The sequence below is a fragment of the Homalodisca vitripennis genome, chromosome 5 (assembly GCF_021130785.1).
Source record: "Homalodisca vitripennis isolate AUS2020 chromosome 5, UT_GWSS_2.1, whole genome shotgun sequence".
Classification (NCBI taxonomy): domain Eukaryota; kingdom Metazoa; phylum Arthropoda; class Insecta; order Hemiptera; family Cicadellidae; genus Homalodisca; species Homalodisca vitripennis.
This window is the reverse complement of record NC_060211.1, coordinates 135,247,918-135,274,701: the sequence shown is the minus strand read 5'-3', so window position 1 is coordinate 135,274,701 and position 26,784 is coordinate 135,247,918.

Below are 26,784 nucleotides of genomic sequence, written 5' to 3'. Positions count from 1 at the left end.
ATGTATAATACAGCCAAGAATTAAATTAAATTTCATTCAAGAAACAATAGTCAGTAATTATCTTTCTACCGAATAGCAATTCCAATTTTTCCAACAAAAATTGAATTCAAATCAGCTCAGCAGTTTCCTTGCCTAGGTTAGCGGTACTTAGTTAATCCAGTTACTGAAACCAATGAAACTCCGTGATCCATGTGTAACTACTTCACACACAAGAACACACAACAAAATAAATAAATTTGTTGTTATATTTGATCTAGCTGTTATTAAAAAGAAAACAAATGATTTACTTCTGTGATACATCTGAAAAAACACCCTTGCTGTCCATAGGGCTTACAAAATTAAAAAGTTAAATAATATTGGTTTTTGTGATCTCCATCTTTGAAGATTATTTAGAATTATCTAATTTATTACTATTAGACATGGTGGTAGTGGCAATTATTTATTTTAAATTGCCAAAATTTGGAGTGATAATAAAAATATCTCCAGTGAAATCAGTTATCAGAGACATTACACTTAGGATTACTAGGCTCAAGGTTAAAACAAAATCAACTTCAGAATCTTAGGAGAAGTGGTTTAAGTGTTTTGAAACGTACAGACGTGCCTCAAGGCTGGACCGTGAGCGTGAAGATAAACAAGTATACTCTCTTATTAATTGCGTGGGATCTGATGCTTATAATATTTTTAATCATTTAATCTTTAGTATAAATGAAGAAATTATTATGAAACACTAAAAAATGCTTTTGACGGTACATTTGTTGGTAAACACAATTTAATTTATAAAAGAAAAAAAATCAACTCCAAATATCAATAACAGGTTTGAAATTTTCAGTATTTTTCTATGATACACATACTCCATGGCCAAACATTGCATTTAGGAATCTATAGGATGAACTTATTCGTGATCTACTTCTTGTTGTTGTATTACAGATACACACTTGTTCTCTCAATTAGTTAATATAATGTAAAGTACAACTGTAAGAGAGGTCATGTCATGTAACGATTTTAAACACATTTATTTCATTTTAACCAGCTGTTTTGTAATTTCTGTAGCAATTAGTCTTTAATATAGTCGTAAACTATTATATTGTTTATATAATATATTAATACTGCACTGTGAGTTAACTAACATAATGAAAATTATTTCTCAGTATCTATTGCATTATTGTAATGCACAATGCAATATTTATTACTGAATGCATTAGTTGAGCATAGCTAATTAATAAAACTATTTAATATTCAATAACAAAACTGTAAATATCTTATATTTTGCAGTTCCGCATTATATGTATATAATTTTCATTGAATTGTGTACAAAATATATGAAATACTATATAATTACGTATAAAAATGAACACAGTAGTTGTTTAATACATTACTGTCTATGCTAACAAATAACATTTCTCAGCGTACTACATAAACAAACATGACAAACCGAAAGTAAACAACTATTACTTGAGCTTTTACGTTTACATTCCTATTGCGCTGAAATGAAAGTGCTGCTTATTTGTGTGCTGTTCATAGAGAGCTTTAAAGCGTACATTTCGTTAGTGTATATACAAATGTTTTAAGTAAGTAAACTGCCTCGCTTTTGTTCAGAATAAAAGCCCAGTTTATTCATGAAGGTAAATTACGTATGAAATTATATAAAATATATATATATATATATATATATATATATATATAATATATATATATATATATATATATATACTTAGTATAGCTATTTATTAGCAAACTAGCAATTGTGTTTGATGCATAATGCTTAGCAACTTATCTTCTATTTTAGCCACTGTCGACTTTTAGAAAAATTTTATATTAAATAATAACAGATTAATCTAGCAAAATGTTTTGTAGCAGTTAACTTTGCAATGTTACACATTGGGTTGTTAAACCTAAAACACGACTTCTAGATGGTTCAGTTTAGGTTCATAGATTACTTTCACCCCTAGGGCCAAGTACACAGGCTGTTTAATACGTTGTAATTCATCAGTCGTTTTAAATAACAGATTCTTTGGGTTACGTAAATACACAACATTGCATTACCAGCCTTATTATCAGCTGTGCTATTTATGGATATCTCCAATGTCATTTACTAGCAACATAAAATTACCAGCTTGATTATCAACTACGCTATATTGGATACCTTAAGAATTTCTCATTCATAATATTATTTAGTGGTATCATATCTTGTATTCAACTTAATCTGAGAACCGTATTTCTGTTTTATAAAGCCTCAAGGTGAACGTGAAAGTTTACTTAGACTCCATGTTTTACTCTAATTTGCAAGACACATGTTGAATTCACTCTTTAAGTATCAATACATTTCCTTCAGATTTTTATGAGCTGGGTGGAGTTTTGAACATGTAATAAGAAATTAACACCAACGTTTCTCGTAGTTCACTTATATTACATTGTTCTGAATGTATGTTTTAAAAAGGAGTAAATGATAACTGTATATTATTAACACTTATCATTTCACAATGTCAACATAATGTATCTATATTCAACTCGATAGTCTAATTTTGTTTGGTGTAAAATTTTACGTTTTTATAAATCGTTTGTTCTGTTAGGCCAAGAAGCTTCTAAATTGCACCTAGTCTTATAAGGACCTTTGCACTGCTTCCGGAGGGACATGATTATCTAAGATAAGTTTGGGGGCAGGGGCCACCTCCTATCGAGATCCATTATGGAGAATTTAAGACACTAATCTCAAAATAACTCCGCTCAAAAGAAGGGGAGACAAGCTCTGAATCAGCCTCTCCAGTCAAAGCAGTCAGAGGTGGCACACCCTTATGTCTAGGCTAGCAAGAACCTTTGACGCTTACGGGACGAAACCCACCAACTCCAACAGTCATCTCCCGCAGTAGACTAGAACTATCGAATTACTCTTGCACCCCTGAATCTCGACATTTGCGGATAGTGATGTGCTCCTTGACACATACATAAGGTTGTCCAGATCTAAGTGACACATCGGTTTTTGCTGTCGCCAGTGGAAGGTTTAAATAGAAGTTATAAACCTGTCAGAAGTTATTCCTTATTATTCTTTTTTCTTTTTTTTCATACAATACAGATTAATCAATACTTGACTGGCATGTCAGAGCTCTAAGAAATATTGAGAAAAATCTGGAGCGTGGAAATAATGTTTATTCTATTCAAAAGCGTTTCAAAACTTTAATTTAGAAAAGTTGCGCAACTACAACTGACAATATGTCGGCAGCTGCGACAACTGTTGACAATCACCTTGCTTCTAACGAATATTAGATTTTCAAACCAATATTTTCTTTATGGGTTAATATTTATGTTATATATGCTTTGTATTAAATTTTCCTCTTAAATGTCTGTAGGAATATTACGGTATCTATGACTATAGCTCTGAACTGTGGGAAATAACTATGATCGTATTACTTACGAGTAAACTCGTTCACACCGTTCAGGACTAATCGGACACCTAACATGCAATTCTTGTGGTCAGGATAATTTATAATAAAAGTCTCAGTAATAACTAAATGGTTCCTATTTTTGTTTAATACAGCCCATTATGGCTATTATATTTTTGGGGTTGTTGTATTGCAACCTTCTTGCAGTTATGATTATAACTACAACGCTATCGAAATCCTTTGTCTCATTTCTTTATTTATGCTTATGCCGGATTTATCCTCTCTGGTAGATGTATTGTTATTTTGTTAAAATTTACATTGCGCTTTTAGTATACCTATAAATACTAGTCATTTGAACTAAAATTAATTTTAAGATAAACATTTTTCTACCGAATTTGTATTTAAAGGTCGATTTGAAGAGATTATGCTGTCTTGATTAATCACAAAGAATATTCGTGAAAATTTTTAAATGCTAATTCATACAAATTTTAATGGCTGAGAATTTTAAATAATATTAAGGACCCGACACACAATGCTCTGATTACATAATTACACTGGACAAAGTGTTATAGCTATTGAGCTACTTATATTTCTGTCTTAGAACCCATATTAAAAACTGTACCAGTTGTTTTGCACTGTGTTAGCTTGTTATACCCATACATTTACCAACAGGTTAATAAAAAGTTTTAGTTGATAAGGTTTGTCTTCATTTTTTTAAACATTGCTTTTTTTACCGCATAACAAAATATTTTTGTAGTATCTTTTTTGTGGATCTTAAATATAATAAATTTATTTTCTTATTGGTACTAAAGCATCAGGGTATGAAAATTTAATATTTTATTTTTTAGAAAAGTTTTTAAAATCCATGGTTTGAATATTTTTAAAACCACAACCTCAACAATAAAACATTTTTAAAAGCTGTAGGACGTGTATTAATAAGATCTTTGAAATATACATGTCAAATAATTGGAAGATAAAGGGATTTATTTACGTTCATATTTAATTTAATATATATATATATATATATGTATATATATGTATAATATATGTATATTATTTTTATTGGGGGGTGGGGGGGGGGGGGGGTGGGGGGGGGGGGGGGTGGGGGGGGGGGGGGGTGGGGGGGGGGGGGGGTGGGGGGGGGGGGGGGTGGGGGGGGGGGGAATGCGTGTTTTACTATAACTATAAACGAGTTATATTTTCAAACAAATTATTTTGAACAGTAACATGCAAGTTATAGCGTACAACAAAAGACGTGGTACACTATAAAATTAACATATTAAAAGCTACAGTAATATTTAATTTACTTAGGGATAAGGAACAATAACTGATTAGAATATATATAATGTATTCAGTAACATTATTTTGGATGAAGAAAAATGGTTCGATAAGTTTTTTCTGAGTATTTTTTAAAAAGACACGATGTTAAAATGAAATACGTGTTATGACACGGTATTAAAAGTATAACAATTCAGCACTAACCCCTTCTACTTACAGTAGAAGATATATTAAAACAGTCTCTTGTAGGTAATCCGTTGCCATGTAAAAGGTGGCAGTGAAAGACTATAAACTACACAGGCTGTCCACGAACATTCTGAATGTACTTTTGAATTGTTTTTTGGTGGCTCAAAATGAAATTTCTTCAGATATTGAACGTCTGAATCCAGTGATTTTTTTATATTTGTATGTATAAACACTAAAAATTGAAGCATTGAATATCACATAAACAGTTTACTAAAGATTTGTAATTTTTTGTATAAATGTTCTGTTACCTAAACGTAGAATAGATAAAATTAGTATTGCAAACTGGTTTCTGATTAAGAACCATTTTAATATGTTATTCTAAGTTTTAAGAGTACTAATATATTATACGAAATGCAAAGAAAAACAAACTACCCCATCACGAGAAAAACAGTAGTAATAAAATTGTTTCATGTAACAAATAACTCAGAAAATGTAGTTTTATTGTTGTTACAACAAGTTTAATTGAACAGAAGGCGTAAATTATTCCTTTTTTCATCCAAATATAACAATTTAAGGATTAATTGTGTGTATTTTTAGATTAACTACCAATTTTATTTTTATTTAAGTTTTCTTGAAATTTTTAAATCTAGATTGGGCTTACTGCTGATTATAATATCTCCCCTTGTGGAATAATTTGAAACTTGCCAAACTATTATTAATATTTTTCATCATAATACCTGTTTCTATGAAAATTTAACATTTTCATTTTACAGTTTGATGTTGATTAATGTACGAAATAGTAAACCTAAAGCCATAGCTAAAGCTTTGTAACATATAAACAACTTGTATATTAGAATTTAAAACCGAATATAGCAGTGTTTGAATTTAAAATATTTATATTAACTCCTGTAATATTGCTACAGCACATGTGCAGAAAGTTGCGTAAAACACTACAATTAATTAACGTAATTGTTTTTTATTTCAAACTATATTAGTACAATTTGAAATCAGGAGTTTAAATTAGTAACATTAGAACCATATCATAAATAAAAATTGTGTAGGGTTTAAGATACAAGTTTTATTCAAAGCAGAACTTAAAAACTTTGTCTGAAACCAGAGAACTTGAAATGATTCCTTGCAACAGCTACTTCGTGTATTTATTTCATTAGCCTTTGGTAACTTATCAAACAATACAGGGGCTTTCGCTATAAATCTAGATATAAAGATACTAAAGACTTGAAAACTTTCAACATACGTTTCTTCTTGGTTTCAAGGAAGGACCCTTGAGGATTTTTTTCAATATAGAGATATGGTGCAGTCCGTCCTTGTGACTGTCACTCGGTATGTGCGTTAACTTTTGATGAATGATTCTAGAGACAAGGTTACTCTTTACATAGATTCCTCTTTGTTTAAGAAACACCTCTATTGATTTTTGGATCAAAAGTTTAAAAAATCAGTGTATACGTCTCTCCTCCTGTTCGCCTATATTTCACTGTGTTTGTGTTGGGTTGGTCAATACTCCTTTATATTGGTTTATTTTCAATTTTAATTGGACATTGTACTCTAAGTCAACATGAGTTAAAATTTCTAATAATAATAAATAAAACACTTCGATATAAATACCAAGATTTTTATTAAATATATACTTTTTATATGTAGTCTAATTGAAAAAATATTGTTTAACATCATAATTAATGTGTAACTAATACGTAAAGTTTTCACATCACTTTCATAAAGTCGTATGTGGTGGGAATAAAATGGTCATTAAATTTATTCAAAATTTCGACTGAAATCCATAAAAGGAGGGACTATTTAACGAATACCGTAATTTTAAAACAATACTTTTTACCCCGTATCAATAAAGCAATATACTTTAAAATGCCAGGACTTATCCCTAATTGTATTTTATGTCATAGGTCGGGAGCTCCTAAAGGTTAATTGGCACTCTAAATCCAAAACAGGAACTTTACAAAGGACGGAAGCTTTCAGAAGGCGGGACCTTAAAGTGTTTAAAGATTTAGTTTAATGTTAATTTTTGTTGTTTGTAATTATCCGCAATAAAGTAGACTTATCGGTCAAGTTATCCCTTTACCCTAATATCTCAATATTTACCGCTTTAGAAGCATCAATCAGTTTGGCCAAAATATCTGAGTGACAATCTGTCTATTCTGTACCCAGTTTATGTTCCATTGCCCTGTTTAAAACAGCCAAAAGAGCTCTTAGCGGATAACTGTGAATTAATCTTTATGTATGAGACTTTATTATTGGTCGGGTCATATGGACTCATATTGAATTATTCTCTTAAGGGGTATGTGCTAATCTAGAACTAATACTCCATATGTATAGAGAGAAAGGAAATACAGCCATAGTAATGAAGTGCAATAACAATGTTATGAGAGCAATTATAGTGCCAGCTTAATAGAAGACTTTTCATATTTGGCAAAGGCATTCTTTAAATTATGGCAGAACATAGAGTTGAGATTAACCATTATTAGCATATAGCCTTATTTCAAATATGAATTTATCAATAATATCTTAACATTGTGGTTTCATATTATATTCTGGTAAAATGATGTAATTCTAACAAAAGGGATTAAAAAGTGACGAAGTTTGGATTTCAATTCAGCTTATTACGTAAATAAAATAGCGTATGCCTAGTATATACAAACCCGTTTCTAACTCAACCCAAAGATATTAAAACTGTATTTACAAGAAACAGAAGAATAGTTTCTTTCAATCATATATGTTGGCCAATTCTCGTCAATTTATTTTAAATCTTCCTAGCAACCTTATAACAGTTCCTTGGAAACTCCTAACTACTTAAAAAATAAAAGCAAAAAAGTAGGTATCCACTAGTTTTAAAACACCTTTTGAAATGGATCGCAGCGGGAAAATAATATTTGCTGTATACAGGATGGGTATTAGAGGGATTGTTAAGAAATCAAATTTCTCTTCATAATACTATGTGTACTTTTAATATCAATATTTTAACAAAATAATTCTAAAAATAATTAATATCAAAACATTTTAATATTAGTTTTGTTTTAAAAAGAACTTTTATTTATATCAAAGTTAGTTTTGAGAAGTAAATATAAAAAAGTCTATGTGTCCTTAATTTTTACTTTCCATAGGATAAAAAAACATTAAACCAACCTTTTGCCACAACGCTTTGATAAGATTGGTTTATTTCAACCTAGTTTGTAATTATGTATTAGGTTAGTTCTTTACCTAAAAAAGAGATCAGATAGCAGATCTCGGAACGTAGTGTTACTGAATTTTTGTTTCACTGAACGATGGCAAATGTCCGGAAAAAATCCTGTTTCATTCACAATCCTTCCATCGTCAAAAATAACCTGCAAACTAAGAAACCAACCTGTATGACATGTTGTAATAATTTCAAACCTTTATTCCTTTTTTGTGATGGTACTAACGTCTTCCTCCCAAAATGTGTCTTTATGTATACACATAATAGATTATGCTTATACCTTAGACTTATTAATATACCAATGAGAAATAGTTCAAGAAATAGATAATTAAAAGAAAAAAAAATTTATTAATACACAGAGAGAGTAAAATACAAGTTTGTCGTAATGAAAACCAAGCTTAGCTTCTTCATGCAAAGCCGACCGACCCAATTGTCCTCAGGGTGACAAAAAAACTTCATTTCCTTGTTTTCAAAACAATACATTACGCTACTGAGTTTAAATAAATATCGTTACAAAATCTTTTATTCAAGTAACAGTTACATAATTTTAGCTTTTTCTAATTACTCTGCCACAGTTAAGAGAATATCTGGACAAATATATATATATATATATATATATATATATATATATATATATATATATTATGTTATTAACTCCACTTATAGGGTTATCTATTTATATTAATGTAATGAAAATAACTAAAACCCTTTAAATTAAAACTTTTTATTACATACAAGTGTTTCGGTTTTTATCCATCTTCAGTGTACATTAACCTCTAAATAAATAAATAATAAACAATTAGATATACAACCCCAAAATTTTAGACAAAATGATTAAGAAGAAAACAAGAACAATTAATAAAACCAAAAAAATACTACCTAATCATAATACTACAGAAATTCAAAAATATATATGTATACCATTCAATACTAAATTAAACAAAGCTGTTCGAAAAACCTTTCAAAATTCAAAATTCTCCATCAGTCACCAAAACAAGAAATAATACATTTAAACTTATTGAAAACAAAGTCAACCAAAATGATGACAAATAGGAATTATACAAACAATCTGGAGTATACAAAATTAACTGTAGTGACTTTGAAAGCTATTATATTGGGCAAACAGGAAGAAATTTTAATAAAAGGTTTTAAAGAACACATACAAGCTTTAAAAACAAATAACATGTCTACAATAAAAGTCAAATTTTGCTGAACACCTATTGGAGACTGACCATAACTACACAAATATTGAAAAGAACATGGAAATTTTAGATATCGAAAGGAAAGGAGAGAAATTAAACACAAAAGAAGAATTTCATATTTATCTAAATTATAATAAAGATCCTCATAACATTTTAAATAGTGATCTGAAAAATAAGACAAATCCAATTTTTGAAAAAATAAAAGTATTAAATACAGATTACTAATAAGAAAATTACAACTGTGTCATTTTAATTTAACATATGTTTAAAAGGTCCACATGTGTATATATTAATTGTTTATTATTTTATTTATTTAGAGGTTATTGTACACTGAAGATGGTTAAAAACCGAAACACGTGTATGTAATAAAAAGTTTTAATTTAAAAGGGTTTTAGTTTATTTTCATTACATTAATATATATATATATATATTTTTTTCCGATGTTGAGGCCGTACTCAGAAAAATAACTTTCTAGTAGTTAAAAATATTAACATTTTTAACGATCAAAACATATGCTCTTTTTACAGCGTAAAATGACTTGATAGCTTTACGTATTAAAATTTAATATGGCCTGCGCGAGTGTGAGATGTAAAAATCAATTTTCCTTTTCTACAACCGAGAAAACTTAACCGGTTTCTAACAAAAAGCCAAATAGTATGGTCTCTACTCCTACATAGTTTGATCATATGATAAAACTAATTCTCCATCATACGATCTCTCAAAACTCCAGCAAGATATAGATTTAAAATTTTTAAAGAACTAGTAATAATAATTATTATTAATTAACGAGAACAAAGAACTAATATCATAAACTGCTGGCCATTGTAATCCCAAACTTTTGAAAATTCAGACTTACTCAACAGTATTATTAGTTCAGATATCTGACGTTTTTTTATTTATAATTAGAAAAATCACTAGAACTATAACGAATTATATTCACAGTAGATACCAGTAAACGTTTTCAGGTTATAAAATTCAAGAAGCTCAATTCTAAAAGAAGAGAAAGGAGGAGACGAAGACGTTAAATGAAAGGACGACTACAATCTAGTCATTAGTGAGATGAACTGCTTCTGCTCGAAGACGGTGACTCTATACATGGGCGCCAAGTTTGTGTCTTGCAAGACAATATCTGCTAATGATAATGAGAGCAATTTTTATAAATAGATGAAAACTTTCCGCAGTGTAACTTAAAAAATAACTCACATTTCCAACGTCGGTTCTAATTTTAATTTTGGTAATCGTTTATCAACTACATTTAATTAAAAGATTTGAATAATTTTTTGCTTATTTTATAAATTGAATAAGTGCACTCTTTCACTATCACCCTACATTAAAATATATTTTATAACATTGAAACCATATAACATCTCTCAATCCAAGTGACCCTCTATTTGAAGGCTGAAACATTTACGTTTGATCACAGATAAATTACGCGTCTTTACGTACTTGGAAAATAATGAACACGTTTATAAACGATCTTGACACAGATTAAAGACGCAACACACCATTATCGTCTTCTGCACTGAGTATGAAAACAGAAAATCTGTACAAATTGACTTATTCTCTCAGAGCTCTCATGTCAGTTGCGATGTGTTATAGTATTTGTATATATATATAAATAACTCGGTTCAATATATAAAATCTAATGCAGTGCATAGTTTTCCTTGCCTCAATAACAACATACAATTGTGTTTCTATTAATAAATAATAATACTTTACATTTCAGATACTTTTTTTGTTCTTGTTATCCATTTATAGTTTTCTGCACTGTTACTTTTATTCATGGATAGTTTGTTTTAGTACTGTTATTTAATTCTAGGTTGCTTATCTGCTCAACAATTATTATAACTACTGTTATATTTATTATAATTTATACTTATTATGTACACTGTCAATCATGTCTAGGAGTATAGAGTCCAATCGCATGTTTGGCTTGTCCCTGTCATGTCTGAGCACTATAATGGTAATTAGCTCCCTTGCAATATGTTTATGGTTATAAAGTGATTTTTGACCGTTGAAAGGAAATAAAATAAACATCTACTGAAAATCAAGATCAGGATTAGTATGCTGGGAGGAATAGTTATAACACTCTTCCGATGATCTTCACAATCCCCTGTATATACAATTCATTTACCGGTTGTATCTCAAGGAACTCGTATAGCTAACACAGTAGAAACACGTTTAAACTTTTAAATATTTGGGTTGTTTTGTATCTAATTATTTTCCCTTCCCATCTGTATACGATAGGAATACAACGTCCCTCACCGTTTGGCTTAATAAATCAAACTTCTGGTTCAAAATTACAATTGAAAATCCAGTTAATAAACCAATGAGAAGCATCGGAAGTAGATGAGGAAATAAAAATGATACAACGGTTTGCAACATGTTCAAACCCCAAAATCACATTTTAAAACACTACAATTTAACATAAAAATAGGCAGTACCAAAAAGTCTATTTAAGTTGGAGGGGAAATTGCAATTGTGTCAAGATTATTCATTATTCATATCGGTACGTGAAGAAATACTGATTAAATAAGAAAGATGAGTTTGTAAAATCAGCTTTAATAACATATTGTGTATAAATATGAGCAATATACTACTTATTGGTATCGCCGTAATTTTTAATCAATCCAACTTTCTATGTACAAGTTAATCATTGAATGATATTATATCCGCATTAAGATGTACTGAGTTTCTCTCAAATCCCTTATTAATAACAAAAATTAAAAGTGTTTTATACTAAAATAAATTTCAAGTTACAACTTTCATATTCTAAATCAATTTTTAACTTATGTTCGTTTTATCATATTCAATTTTACTAACTTAAATACTCCCATTTATAAATGACAATCAAAGTATATTGTCTCGTTTACAATTTTATAGTATTTACCATAATTATTTTGTAAAGTTTAGAGTGAATGTGTTCTTTTGTTCGGGAAATTATGTTTTATTAGTAAAATGTAACTAAAAAATGGTAACTAGAAACTAAACTATCTGATATAACATGTTACTAATACGAGTATATGTTTATCTGAACAGGTGTTTGATTTAAATATATGCAATATATCAAAAATATGTTTGAAACAACTGGAAATATAAATGTGATAGAAACATGTTTAGCACTATTAACTTTTTACTTATTTTTAGCATGTTTATAAAATACATGAAAGTATTTTTTTTATTATTGATAATATTAAATTAATTAATTTAAAATAGACCTCGGTATTAAAGCGAAATTCTACGGCTTTACAAATAAGGACAGCACTTGTTCTCACACACCCTTAACCAAACCAGCGATAAAAAATGTTATATAAAACCACAATAAACTTACAATTTTTCCAACATATTTATTCATACTTTTAAGTAAATATACTATACTTTTAAATGTTGACCACTTTCAGTATCGTTTAAGTATACATATACATTTCAATATTTAAAGTTAAAAGGTTCAATCAAGGAATAACAAAATATGCGGCTTATGTGATTATTTTAATATTTTATAGGAGAACACGTTTATAAAAAAAAAATACCATATAAAAATGTATTAGCCTACTTGGCTTTTTTTCACAATCATGAATAAGTTGAATTAGATTAGTCCAGTGCATGATTTGTTTTCTTTATTCAGTAAATCTTTTGTTTTATCTTGGATGCTCAGTAACGAAATTGGCTTATTAAGTGTGTATTTCTTCTTGGAACACATCGCAAAGTAATCACTTTGTTTGTAACTGAATAAGGTTTAAGCAAAGCAGATGAAAACAAGTTGTTCGTGACATTAGATCACTTTAAGAGAAATAGGTTGTCAGCTACATTAAACACAACAACATAATCTGCATTCTCAACATAGTTCATCCTAACATATAGCTAAATAATAACTAATGTGTTAATTAGAGTTTAATATTTAATACAAGCTCTATGTATTCTTCCCCTCCTGCTAGTACTTGAAGATGAAAGGGAAAGGATAATTTATGGATGTCTCAGATAACTATATCGCTTTTTCCCCAAACATTCTATAAGTTAGGCCAAATTCATCAATTATTCAGCGCTCTGAGGCCACAAAACCTCACGTCAAGTGACGGGCTCTATGAGATGACGTTATTAGACTGAGAGAATGCCCTGTTGATTATATTAACCCCATTACAAAGCAACGGACAAAGCATTGTAATTATTCTATAGGCGTCAAAAAAAGTTGATCTTAATTTAAAATAAATTTGCTATTTGCTGAATAATCGAAAACTATCAAATGAAGACCTATAAAATTTATGCACACCTGTTTACACAGTATATATAGAACTAAATTAACTATATACTAAATATTTGCATTCAGGTTCATTTCTAAAATGGCAACATCAAGTTCGGTGATGGTTCTTTTCACTTTATGAAGTTTGGTTGATAGCAGAATAGAAAAAGAACACAGCTCGCAGTTTCTCTTTAATCATTATTATTATGTGACGAGTGTATGTATCGACCTTCTGTTCCTTATCAGGACACTTGAGTATCACAGTTCATAAACCTGGCCACTGAGTCTTAGATTGGAAACATTTCATTCTATAAAACGCATTCCTATAAGTTCAAATTATTTTTGAATGATTTCAAGCGTGTTTAAAGGCGATTGCACGATATTCGTAAAATTCTTCCTTCATGATTCCTGAGATAACCCTACAGAAAAGGTTTACGAAACTTTCCATCACAGGGTTTTATGCTTCTTAAATTCACGCTATAAATGTTTACAACTCAGCTTTATCTTTTCGTTACTTAATTCATGCTAAAGATTCATCATGCCTAAAATCATTGTCATATTGCTCCCTAAGCAAAAAAAAAAAAAAATACTAATTTTACTATATCAATATTAAAAATTATATTATCTCTTTGTTACATGAACATGTTCATTCTTGGGGTTATATATCTTGTTAACCATTGCAAATAATGTGGGTATAGTTATTCCAAGAATTATATAAATTGCGTAACAACGTTCCATAACCAAATAAAAATAAACTTAAGTTATTTCAGTGATAATTTGTAATTTATCTGGTTTATTCAAATTTTTGTGGCCAAAAGCAAATCCGAGAGAAACTTAATTTGTTATTCAAACAGAGTCATATTCCAATTAACTCGTGGGTTTTTTTAGTCCACGTTGTACCTTAGGTAATCAATGCAAATGGGAACCAATATAAGTATTATTTGGATAATCGACGAATTGAACGTGCCTATAGATGCCAACGTGTGTGCTTCAATGTATATTAGTGTAATAATAGTTACCTAGAAAGTCTGAAGTAGTATTTTCTTATTTATTTCTAAGTATTTCTAGTCTATAACTTCGAAAATACCAATTACTTAAATATACATGAGTAAACCGCTGCCAATTGCCCCATTTCAAACATATATCCCGTAAAGGAAACAGGATTTTTCCGGACATTTGCCATCGTTCAGTGAAACAAGAAATCAGTAACACTACGTTTCGGGATCTGCAATCTGATCTCTTCTTCAGGTAAAAAACTAACCTAATACATAATTACAAACTAGGTTGAAATAAACAAATCTTACCAAAGCGTTGTGGCACGCCTAATTGAGACCTGTATTCCGTAGTTCAGTTTAATTGATTAGTGTTTTGTCTAGTTTTGTATTAAGTGCATGTTTATAGAGTTAGTGAAGTTGACAAACAACATGTAGGTTGTGATTCCTGACTTAGGCGTGCGCAAAATTAATACAATGGAAATAAAACTGAGTAGAGTCATGTTTTTTTCTAAGTGTAATAGAATCTTTTCTATTGCCCTAGAAAAATGTCTAACAATTAACATTTGTTTTTCGTTTTCTTAAATTATTTTATAACGTGGCATTAAAAAAAAAGAATATATTTCTTCCACACTTATTTGAACCATTACGTTTAGACAGCCTAAATGCACATGTCATTGCTTATAACAATATAAAAATGCATAAAGTAATATTTTAATGTCCAACTACAATTCATTTCAGTTTTTAAACGGCAATTTTCCAATATTTAATTTTAAAAATTTGATCTAGTCAATAATTCCCTTCTCTTCACATGTGTATTCTTTAAAGGTTTTTAATTAAAATCTATTTCGGAACTACACTTTCTACTTATTTAAGTAAACTAGTTATTAATTACTTAATAAACAGTTTTGTTAAAAGTGAAGATATTAGTAAAGACACGATATTAAGGAAGCCCGTTTAAATCCTATCTATGTACAAAATAACCTACAGAATACTCATATAATATAATACCCATTAATACCATTATATATTGTTTGAGGCACATGTTAAAGGCCGCAACTTGAGGTTGTGGTGACAGCTGAATGTAAGATGAATGTGATGCTGCCGCTGATCGAGTAATCTATCTTATCTCTGAAGTACAGGAGTGCCATGTTTGCTTTCCTAACGTGTATAATATTTCTAAGTAAATGCTATTAACATTTAGATTCGTAATGGAAGATTTTAGCTTTGTTACAAAAAGGTAAAACATATTTAAAGACAAGCAAATGTAGAATAATTCTACTGAGATTTCAACATAGTTTTAATGTTCACTGCATTGGTTCTGTAACCTAGGTATACTCCAGTGCCTCGTCAGGTTTAAAGAAGCTTGTGAATAGTTCCTTTATAGGAATAAAGCATAAACATTACCGTTTATATTTATGCTCGTGGTTCAAAGATTTCGATTTACCTTTTATTATTCTTTTAATTCCCTCTTAACCAGTTATCACAGAAATGTTTAAAACTGTGTCATTACTAAGCTACTTTACTACACACTACCACGATAGTAGCAACTGAATAGCCAGTTTGACTTGAATTGCTACAGCTAATATCAATATCTGCTCATTGATATTTTAGTAGTATATTAAATAAATTATGTCTAAAGTTTGTGTATAGAAGAGGAAAGAATGAAGGAAAATATTATGCGAAGAAAACCAAAGGCGGGGCAGAGGACACTTCTGCTGAGCATGATGCAGGTATATAATACAGTGTCGTGTTGTCTTTTACGATTAATAACTGGAAACCCTCCTGTCTGATTCAAAAGTATAAGTAAAACGTGGGGGTGTTAAAATAGGAAGAGTTTGGATACCGGAAGGAAGTATGGACTAGGACAGAGAGGGCAGGCAGGTGTGTGGCATTTCCCCAGATACGAGGTTGAGTCTAGAATTAAGGATTCGTTTGTATGTGGCTCAGTACCTGACAAAGCATTGGATATTGCATAGAAATATTGTAAATGGCCCAAAAGCATTGTCAAGACACAAAGATTAATTAAATGGTAACTGGTACTAACGAAATATCTTATTTCATACATTATCGCGTTTACCTCCTAGCATGATTGTAAAGGGCCTCGAAATTATGTGTCCAGGCACAAAGATTATTAAGATAATTAAATGGTAACTGGGACAAACGATATATCTCGTTTCATAAATTATCCCGTTTCCCTCCTAGCACGATTGCAAATGGCCCGAAGACATTGCTCAGGCACAAAGATTAATTAAATGGACGTCCGAAATCTCCCATTTCGTACATTTACGCATTTTCATCCTAGCAAAAAGCCAATAGTTATGTAAATATATGGGTCAAAATGAGCTTACTTTAAAAATATTGCACTCAAACAGAAACATATATTTATTTATTGATTCAAACGATTTATCATTATAGCCTACGTATTTAATACCGATTAATTTTTTTTATCGTATATTACCTTTATTTTAAAATCGAGTTAAATTTTGGATTCAAAGAATTAACTTCTAAAATATTATTGAAATGACCTGACCAAGAATGCAATTTAAACCTTAAATACATGATCATATACACTTTAAGTACATTTTGAGAGACATTATATAATATATAATTATTATGTCTTATATATTTATAATGGTAATTTTTTGTCAATACATTTGTGCTCATATAATTCCAATGCAAAAGTAAGGTAATTTATGTCACAGGTTTAGGTACCAATTGTTTTATTTTCTTATATGTACAAAAACTAATAATAAACTAATTTACCAATAGTAAAACGTTATCATAATTACTAATAACTTTATATGTGACTAATAATTTGACGATCAATTTAAACATTGTGATCATTTAGCTCCCATGACGCAAAGAAGTGATTTGTATTTTATTACCATATCAAGCGAAAGTGATATGGTTTCTTCATAGTTATTACGTTATTTGTAATGTCACACCCATATACACAAAAATAGTTTATATCCCTAAACCCTCTTTTCCCTATATATCAGTTTGTCTTCTATGTCCAATTTATCCAGCCATTTTTTATTTCCAGTGATTTATTCTGACCACAAAATACATATTTGTCCTTTTCCCGTTATGTATGGAGGTTATTTACTGAAATTATTAGTTTTATTATAACAGCAATTCGGTACTTTACAAGAAAGTATCTGTATACCGTGCATACATTTTCATAGAAGCCAACAGTGTTGATTCAATCATGCTCAAGAAACTTGACACTATTCAATAGTTATCCAATGTCATTTCTTCCCCTAAACGTAGTGATTTATACTCTCCGAGGTTTTTTTTTTTGAGCGTGATCTCGTTGAACCACCACTCTACATAGGATACACGTTCTTTCAAACACGTGACACACGTCAGTTGACGCTAAATGTGTGTTCATATTAACAGTAGTTGTCCTAATTTATGACATTTATGGATAGAATGAGTGAAAATGCTTATGCAGTGGCTTTTCTGGCCATCTAACAACGTTATCTAGTCTCGCCATCACTGGAACGCGTGATAGATGATGAATATGCAAATTTGGAGGTATTCTATATGATATAATATATAATACTACACCTTTTAACACTTTTTGATCGATTTTATTGTGTAAAATGTACATGGCGAAGTAAATTAATTAATCTTCAGGTACTAGTAGGTTAAGGTAAAAAATACCGCTAGGATATTCTGGTAACTCTGACTGTGTCTCCCATAAATTCAACCTTAGCAGATCCTATTAGAGTAGAACTAGAAATTCATGTATTTAACTACGTAGTCAATTTCACATTGGCATGGTTGCTTATCATATACAAGGACATCCAGATAAAGTGACTTAAAAAAGTAAACAAGTCCAATAAGGTTACAAGGTTTGGAAAACTGTAATTAATTTTGAACCAATAGATAATTACTTAACAGGAAGGTTTAGTTTCTTATTTAACCACTTGTTCATGGACATTCTCTTGATATAAACAGAAATGGTTGATAAACTGGTTTAAAATAGTCCTAATCAATGCAACGTTTTAGGTCAGGAAGCAGCTGTGGAAGTATCCTATAGTTTACAATAGATTTCAGAGTCCTCGAGGGAGTACACGAAGGGATGCAAATAGTCCCCAAGCTATAAACGACAAACATGGTCGCCAAACAGTCGAACCACATTTAGATTACAAATTTAGATTCAAATTACATTGATTAAAAATAAATACAAATTAATTGTTTGGTAATCTACTTCAACAAATCTAAACGAATATTTCAATTCCTGGATAAATTTCCTTATTTACAGTCCAATAAAAGTTTAAACAAGGGTAAAATAAATTCATGTTTGAAATAAAATCTAGTTTTTGTTTCAAGTGAAATTAAATCAAACCGACAATGGCAAACTACACAATGTTTTATTGTAGTATTTTGTTCAGAAATTCCTGGTGTATAAAGACGAATGATGTAAATTAAATTAATTTTAAGTCGGTTTCATGAAAATATTAAAATCTCTGATTAGAATACAGAAACACAGTTAAAAACTAATTAATTTTGTTAAAACAATGGAAACTAATAATTATAAGCTTAACGCGTTTATGCATATTTTTAACAAGTAAAATACTGACTATTTTTGCTTCTTTTTTACAAAATTGAAAGTGTATTTTCTGTTATCTTGTTAGATATTAGTATTTATATAATGTAAAAAACAACTTAAGAAGAGTGATTTTGTCATACTTTAATTGCGTTAATTATGGAAATAAGATTAATACTACACATGTAATACAGATGTATTGCATATGTAGTATTTTTCTTTAAAATCATTTCACATCACTGTACAACTTAAAAGTAATTTTTATATGATTTATGTATTGTAAAACTACCAAAATAAAAACAATAACCAAATTATAAGTATTAGTTTTATGAATTAAATTGCAATGGCAGAACATTCAATAAATCGTTTACGGAATCTCTCGTTCAAGTTTAAATGGATCCAATCTTCCCACGGTATTTTATTTAATTGCACTGAGCTGTACAAATTAAACTGATCTGAGTTAATCTCTAGTCCATTTATGTTAAGCTTCAACAACAACACGGTCTGGAAATATTTGCCTCTATCAAGAGATAAATAAATACCATAGTTGTATTTTTACAATCGTTTTAAAATTCACCATCGGCTCTGTTGATAGGTAACCGACCAAAAATACCTTGATTTCACTGAAAGTAGCAAACATACCACTCAAAAGTAGTGTCGGTAAATCAGAAGTAAAGTGAATTAGTAGTGTCTTCGTTTGCTTGAAAGTTCTCGTGGGTGTTTGGCTAGGATATTCTTCTAAAAGTAAATAACAAAGTAACCCTAGGAGCATTAGAACATCAATTAGATTCTATTCTATAAGGTATTTGAGATATATATTTAATATATTTCTATCAATATCTAGAAATAAATTGCAGTACAACCTAGTATGTAATAAGATGCAAATGAAATAATTTATAAATATTTTTAACCGTGCTTGAGCCCGGGGTATGGAAAGTTACTTTTGTAAATTTGATTTTTAAGAGCAGTTTTTGAACATTCCGAAAAAAGTGTAGTCTTAGAGATTATCCAATGGGCAGAAAATTTGGAACGGCCAATGTTATGTGAAATTTGAGCCAACTTCAGATTGGTGAATTGAACGGGATTTTTCCGGACATTTCCCATCGTTCATTGAAACAAAAAAATCAGTAATACTACGTTTCGAGATCTGCAATCTGATCTCTTCTTCAGGTAAATAAGTAACCTGGCATATAATTGTAAACTAGGATAAAATAAACAAATCATACCAGAGCGTTGAGACACGCCTAAGTCAGGAATCACAACCACCATGAGGGATGAAGCCAAAATATTACATAGGGAACCATTATTCTTTAACAGGAAATTAATAGATGCAAAATACATTAAATTGGCAGACCAACCAATCAGTCAACCATCAGTCGAGATTAGGCCGCTTTGGTTGCCAATTCAAAAGAACTAAAAAAGAAAACCAAAAATTATCAAACCGATAAGATATTTGTAATAAACCAATGCGGTGTCATAGAATGGTTTTAAGAAGTTATGAACATCTAGCATGAACCTATAATAAAAAGGGTCCATTCCTGTCCCCCTTAGGTTTTTATTGCTGCCATCTTGTTTCTGCCGTAAAGATCGCCATTTGCTATTGGCCTCTGGTCGATCGTAGGTGATTGGTCTCCGAATGCAGACGCATTGTGACTTTTTTTCTGTAGTTCAGTTTTAATAATTAGTGTTGTGTTTAGTTTTTTATTCAGTGCATGTTTTACAGTTAGTGAAGTTGACACACAACAGGGTGGTTGTGATTCTTGACTTAGGCGTGTCACAGCGCTCTGGTATGATTTGTTTATTTTAACGTAGTTTGTAAGTATGTGTTAGGTTAGTTATTTATCTGAAGATAAGATTGCAGATCTCGAAACGAAGTGTTACTGATTTTTTTGTTTCACTGAACGATGGTAAATGCCCTGGAAAAATCCTTTTCCCTTCACAATCCTTCCAACTATCAAAATAAACTTCAAACAAAGAATTCAGATTTCTACTGAACGTTTGGAAAAAAATTTATAGTTTCTCGAACTGAGCAGATACATAGGTTTGGCCACAAATGCAGTTTTGTAGGTTTGGTGAATATTTAAATTTGTAAATTTTCCAGTGGATAGGCTTTGGCCCGATAGTAAGAAGTACTATTGAGTTTGAACATAGCCTACCATATTTTCGTTTATGAAAATAACAAAGATACTAGTTGCATAATGTAATGAACAAATTGGTAAAACAGTTTTATAATGTAGTAATATTTCTTAATTTAAAATGTACAACTAAATTCAAATGAACTTCTTTTTGAATAATAATTGAATAAGCTATAGCTGTAAGGATTAATTCTGAAAACAAGGGGACATTTAAAACAAGCGTTTACCTTGGTGTGGTAAAATCATTAATAGTATATATTAAGAACATATAGTTAAATTCCATATTTTGGGTGTAATCCAAAGATTGAGTAATGACATTGTTCCCGTGTGTATTAATGTTATCGTTGTTCTGGTGCTCATAATTGACCGTTATGTTTTCCATCAAGTGACACTGCAGTGCTATCAACATGGTATTGCGACAGATAAGGAAAGTCAATATGGCTGCCAACTCTATACACTCCAGCAACATCGTTATAGTCAGGTACTGCAACATAACAGTGCGAAAATGAGAAATCTGGATTCACTGAGATGATTCATAATTCCAAACAGAAGACAGAGCTAGTAATCTGATACTTTTAAAATAATCGCCACTTATTAGTTTTTACACAACACCTTTACTAATCATAGTGATAATCAATTAGGAGTACATGAGCTAATCTTATTCACTTCGCATATCAACTCTGGCTATTTTGTCCTGAACTTTTGGTCGGTGTCTTCTTAATATGCTTAAGGCAATTTACGCCCTCTTACGCTAATTACTTAAGTGTGCTGCACTCTAACATGTTTTTATTTAAATATATTACATCCAATTTTTTACTGTTTTTTTCTCTTTCTTGTAAGTTTGCGTGTTTTTGCGCACTATAACCTTAACTTACGGAAATAATGGTTGTTATTTCAATTAATTACCATTAGTTATTCATCTTAAACCGGTATTTATTGTTTATGTTGAAAGTAGAATTAATATTTTTTGTGTGTACAACCAACATTATTTTTGTACTTTAAAAGCCTAATTTGTCACAAGTTTTATTATATTCATGTTATTCTTAAGGTTGCAAGCTACGAAACCGTGGGGTTCTTTGTTTAACAGTGAGTGTAAATACATAGCAGTAACATGGAAAATTTTTGATGATATTCCTTAATTAAAAAACTAAATTAAATGTACGATTTCAGTGACATCTTGATTTTCCATCATAGGTAACGGTATGCGTGGAGGTAATTTTTATCCATTTAAAAGTTGGTTTTAATTATCAATGTTTTATTTCAGTTTTAACCTTCCATTGTATAGGTAGTTATAGAATAATCAAGGTATTATATACTAGTTTACATAAATTCATGCCGTGTAGCCAGGAAACGAGAACCTATTTGTATTGCATAAGCAAACAACCGGGTTTTCTAGAAATCGATACAAAAATTTATCCTAAGAACGAATCCATCGTCCTCAGAATCATAGTTGGTAAACGTTGAAATTATAATAACTTTTTTCTAGATAATACTTTTTTGAATCGTAAAATTTAAATTCAACCGTGAGACACGTAATAAATAAGCGTAAGCTTGGACAAACCCTTAACGTGACGATTTCCCGTATGATCGTCTAACTTTCGGACAGTGATGTAACTCTTATTTATGTGCCTGACAATTGGTCCTAAGTAAATTAGGCAAGGACATGTTCAATCTGACAATAACATATCATTTCATATTTTTAAATCCTATCCCTACACTACCATTTTTGACACCCATTAAAACGGACGTGGGTAATGATCGACTTCCTTTTTATGAGAAATGTCCCAATTGGTATAAAGATAAACCCTGTTGTGTGTCTTATACAGTGAAAAATTTCTCTCAGCTCCAAGTCTACAAACGTTACTAATATTTTATTTACTTGTAATGTTAGCAATTCCTTGAAATATGGATATTCCCATACGTAAAGTAGAAATATATCCAATCGAGGTGAGGGAGAAAGTTTTTAACTTTTTTATTACAGAAGAAATCCTTATGTAGAGCAATGGTGGATAGCGCCTATTTAACAACGACTATTCTCTGTTTCAATAGTTTGCAAAATTTCAATTTGTGACAATTTTAAAATTGGTTTTAATATTAGTGAGATCAGGTTGGTAATACCTTGAGTTTTCATTCCGATCCTATTCTTGTATAGGCTGGCTTTCCTGATAATTGGTTTGACATTTTTATGGGTTAGGTCATACTGTGTATATCTGGATCCAATATTTTTGCTGGAAAAATATCGGTAATTTAAACATACTAGTGTACATAAGAATATATTTACATTTTTTTCGAATTTGTTAAAATTTCTGATCTCAAACACATGGTTGAAACTAATTTAACTTCTCATCAAATCTTTAAAAGTAAGATTTTTGGTATAAAGCAGAATAAACTGTTCTTGATATCTCCCATTATTGTGTTATTATATTATACGAAGGGCAATCTAGGGAAATTAAAATTAGAAATGCAGTTATTTAATGTTACAGGATAAACAACTGTGTTGCCGCTCAGCAACAGTTGACCCAGCTACCAGTTGTGAGAAACTCCATGTTGTTTTTGCAACATGATGACAACGGACAATGAGTTCGTTACATTGTCGGCAACGGTAAGCTTGTCCTGAAAACAGTCTAAAGCGGCAGACTCGATTATCTTCAGCTGCTATGAGAAATAGGGTTATAATGAACAACAGAGTTGTAGTGTGACTATTATTTTTTAATTGCCAGAAATGCTCGATAATAACAGCTAAGCTCTTTATAAAAGCCTAGTGTATAATTAATATCTATCAGACAAAGATATATTTTCAATTATGTTTCATACACACAAAAATTGTTTACTTTGACTATATTCATATGTGTTCCATAATTTTCTGAATATGTTTAAGTGTAAAATCCGTATTAATAGTTTATAATTGTATATTTATTATAAAAATGAAGAATTATATGAATAATGTACGATTAATTTTCAAATATTTTTGTTAATTATACGATATTACATTTTTAATTATCTAAAAATAAATTATAGTAACGAGGATTTAATGAAATAACAGTAAACAATTCGTATTTTTAGTAATTTATCATATTTCAATAATTTTCTATAAGCAACAGCCACTGGAAAATGATGTTTAAAGAACGTTGCACAAGAAAGGACGGACGGCCGTTTCGCAATGGTTAGTCGGGAACAATGGTGAGATAACACGTTTCCACAACTTGTTGTCAGCCGACAGAATAACGCCGCAACGCGTTGTAACTAAACAGCTACAATTTCCATCTCTAATTAAAAGGAGCAGACTTAGAAGTTAGCACGTAGAATGTTTGGAACTTTATGGGAATGATTTATCGCTTGGAATGATTTATCTCTTGCAGAGTTGAAGTGGATCCTTTTTACAACCCTCCGCTTATCGAATAAACAGATCTCGTCAGTGGCTGCAGCTTACCATTAATCCACCAACGTTCCTTGTTATACCAGTGGTTTACTCTATTATACGGAATATACTGTACCCGTATTTGCTCAGGAAAACATTTAATTGTATATGAAATGCATAATATTGTTAATTATTATATACCTAGTGTTTCATAGATATTCAGATTGTATGTAGAACCTATTAAATTATTTTCACACTTTTGGATAATTGCTCCTTTCATTTTCTTTGGAATGATAGTTATATGGCGTCCAATACCTCAATATATATTTTTACATTAATAGTGCATTGATCGTGGAGAAAATCTACATTAAATTCGTCTTTAAAAAGCAATCTTTCTGTGTGAGATTTTGGACCACCTCAGTGTTGATCTCTGTTGCACATCTCGGTTTGCACCCATCAGAAACATATATGTGCCAAGAAAACACACAGGTTCTTAACAGGACAGTGTTCTAGAACTGTGTTTGAAAGCACCGCAAGATTTCGATACACACTTTCAGAATTTCTTAAATAACCAGTCCTTTTTATATATGACACACCACATTACGATCACATTAAGGTCTTAGTTAACACGTATGAGTGATGGTTACAAAACAAAGTCACATTATACACAATTTTTCCTTAATGTTATAAAAAGACGTATTACAAAATACCGTTTGAATTGTTTCCTCTAATTATATATCATAAGGGAAAGTTAAATGTTTGAAACCTTTTGGCATATGTCTAGCTAGGGAGCTAACTGTAGTGAAACGACCTTGAGACAGTAAGAACCATCATAAAGTTTAAAAAAAAACTTTCAATTACTTACTTTTGGTAGAATAATAATATAAAATAAATGCCTCACTTTAGAAATATAAATAATACCATTCTTAACGCTCTAAAATCCTTCTTCTAAATCGTATATGCCTATAATTATAGTATTCAAACGGTTGTGTTAAAAAAAAAAACTTAGATTATTTTATGAAAGGAAATAATGAAAAAACCCTGTAGGAGAATTATTATTTTTATCTCTAAAGTCTACTAATCTACTATCATTTTAATAAAAAAGTACGAAATGAAAATATTTATGGAACAGCGTTTTTATTATGACACTAAAATCAGGATTGCTTACAGGCAATATGGAATTTTAAATACAATATTTAGTTGAAAATAAATAAAAATTAAAAACAATAAAACGTTAATTTTGGATTAGTAAGAGATTGGCCTTCTTTCATGGGATTTGTGGATATTATTTCAAATTCTAAACAAACAATATTTGTAGTAGAAAGAATAGAGGCTGTGCTGTAATTTCGAGTAGCTACTTCTGTTCCAAGGTCTAACAAAATTGGGTTGCCAATTATCGCTTATTGGACTACATTTAGATTCTGTAACTGCTTAAAAGCTACTTTATATTCATTTATATTATACGCTATCATTAAGCTTCCCACATATTTTTAAACTATTCCTTGGAAACTACAATAACGTAGGTACCTGCAAAATAAAAATTTTAAAACTTTTATACAGGGCATCTAAGAGCATGGTAATATAAATGGTCTTAGATAAACCTTTGGTTATTTGATATTGCGGAAATTTATGGAAATCAATTTATGTCAAAAAGAAGTAAATTTTGAAATAAAAAATATTTATATACAATCACTACATAATTAAATTATAAATAAGTATATTGAGTAGTTTTAGTATTTTACTTGCATGCATTACTATACATATGGAAACGTGATTGGTTTAGTATATTTGTTTAGTCAATAAATCCATGAATTGCTTTAATTACAAACTGGAAATATTTTCCCAATATAAATGAAATTCCACCACGCCAAAGAAATTACCTCTGATATCAAGCTAGTTCAATTAGATCCAGCTCAGTGGTCTGGACATTTCGACGAAATAGACATTTCATCGGCATACTCACTTACTTTCTGAATAATAAATGTTCTGTTTTATAACATTGATGATATTCTTTTATATTTGCAGATGAACTATTGTTAGCAGAAAAGAACAATTTTATGGTTTTTAAAGTTTGATAAATACAATAATTTTATATATACTACAACTGTTCTTGAACATTTAAAATTCCTAATAAAGGTACACAAATTTTATGTATAACCATCTATCAATAGAACGTTTGTATGCAGTAAAACTATTATTGTTCTTTAAAATTATAAATAAATCCTTTTTAATAGATCTTTTTCGTATTAACCAAAA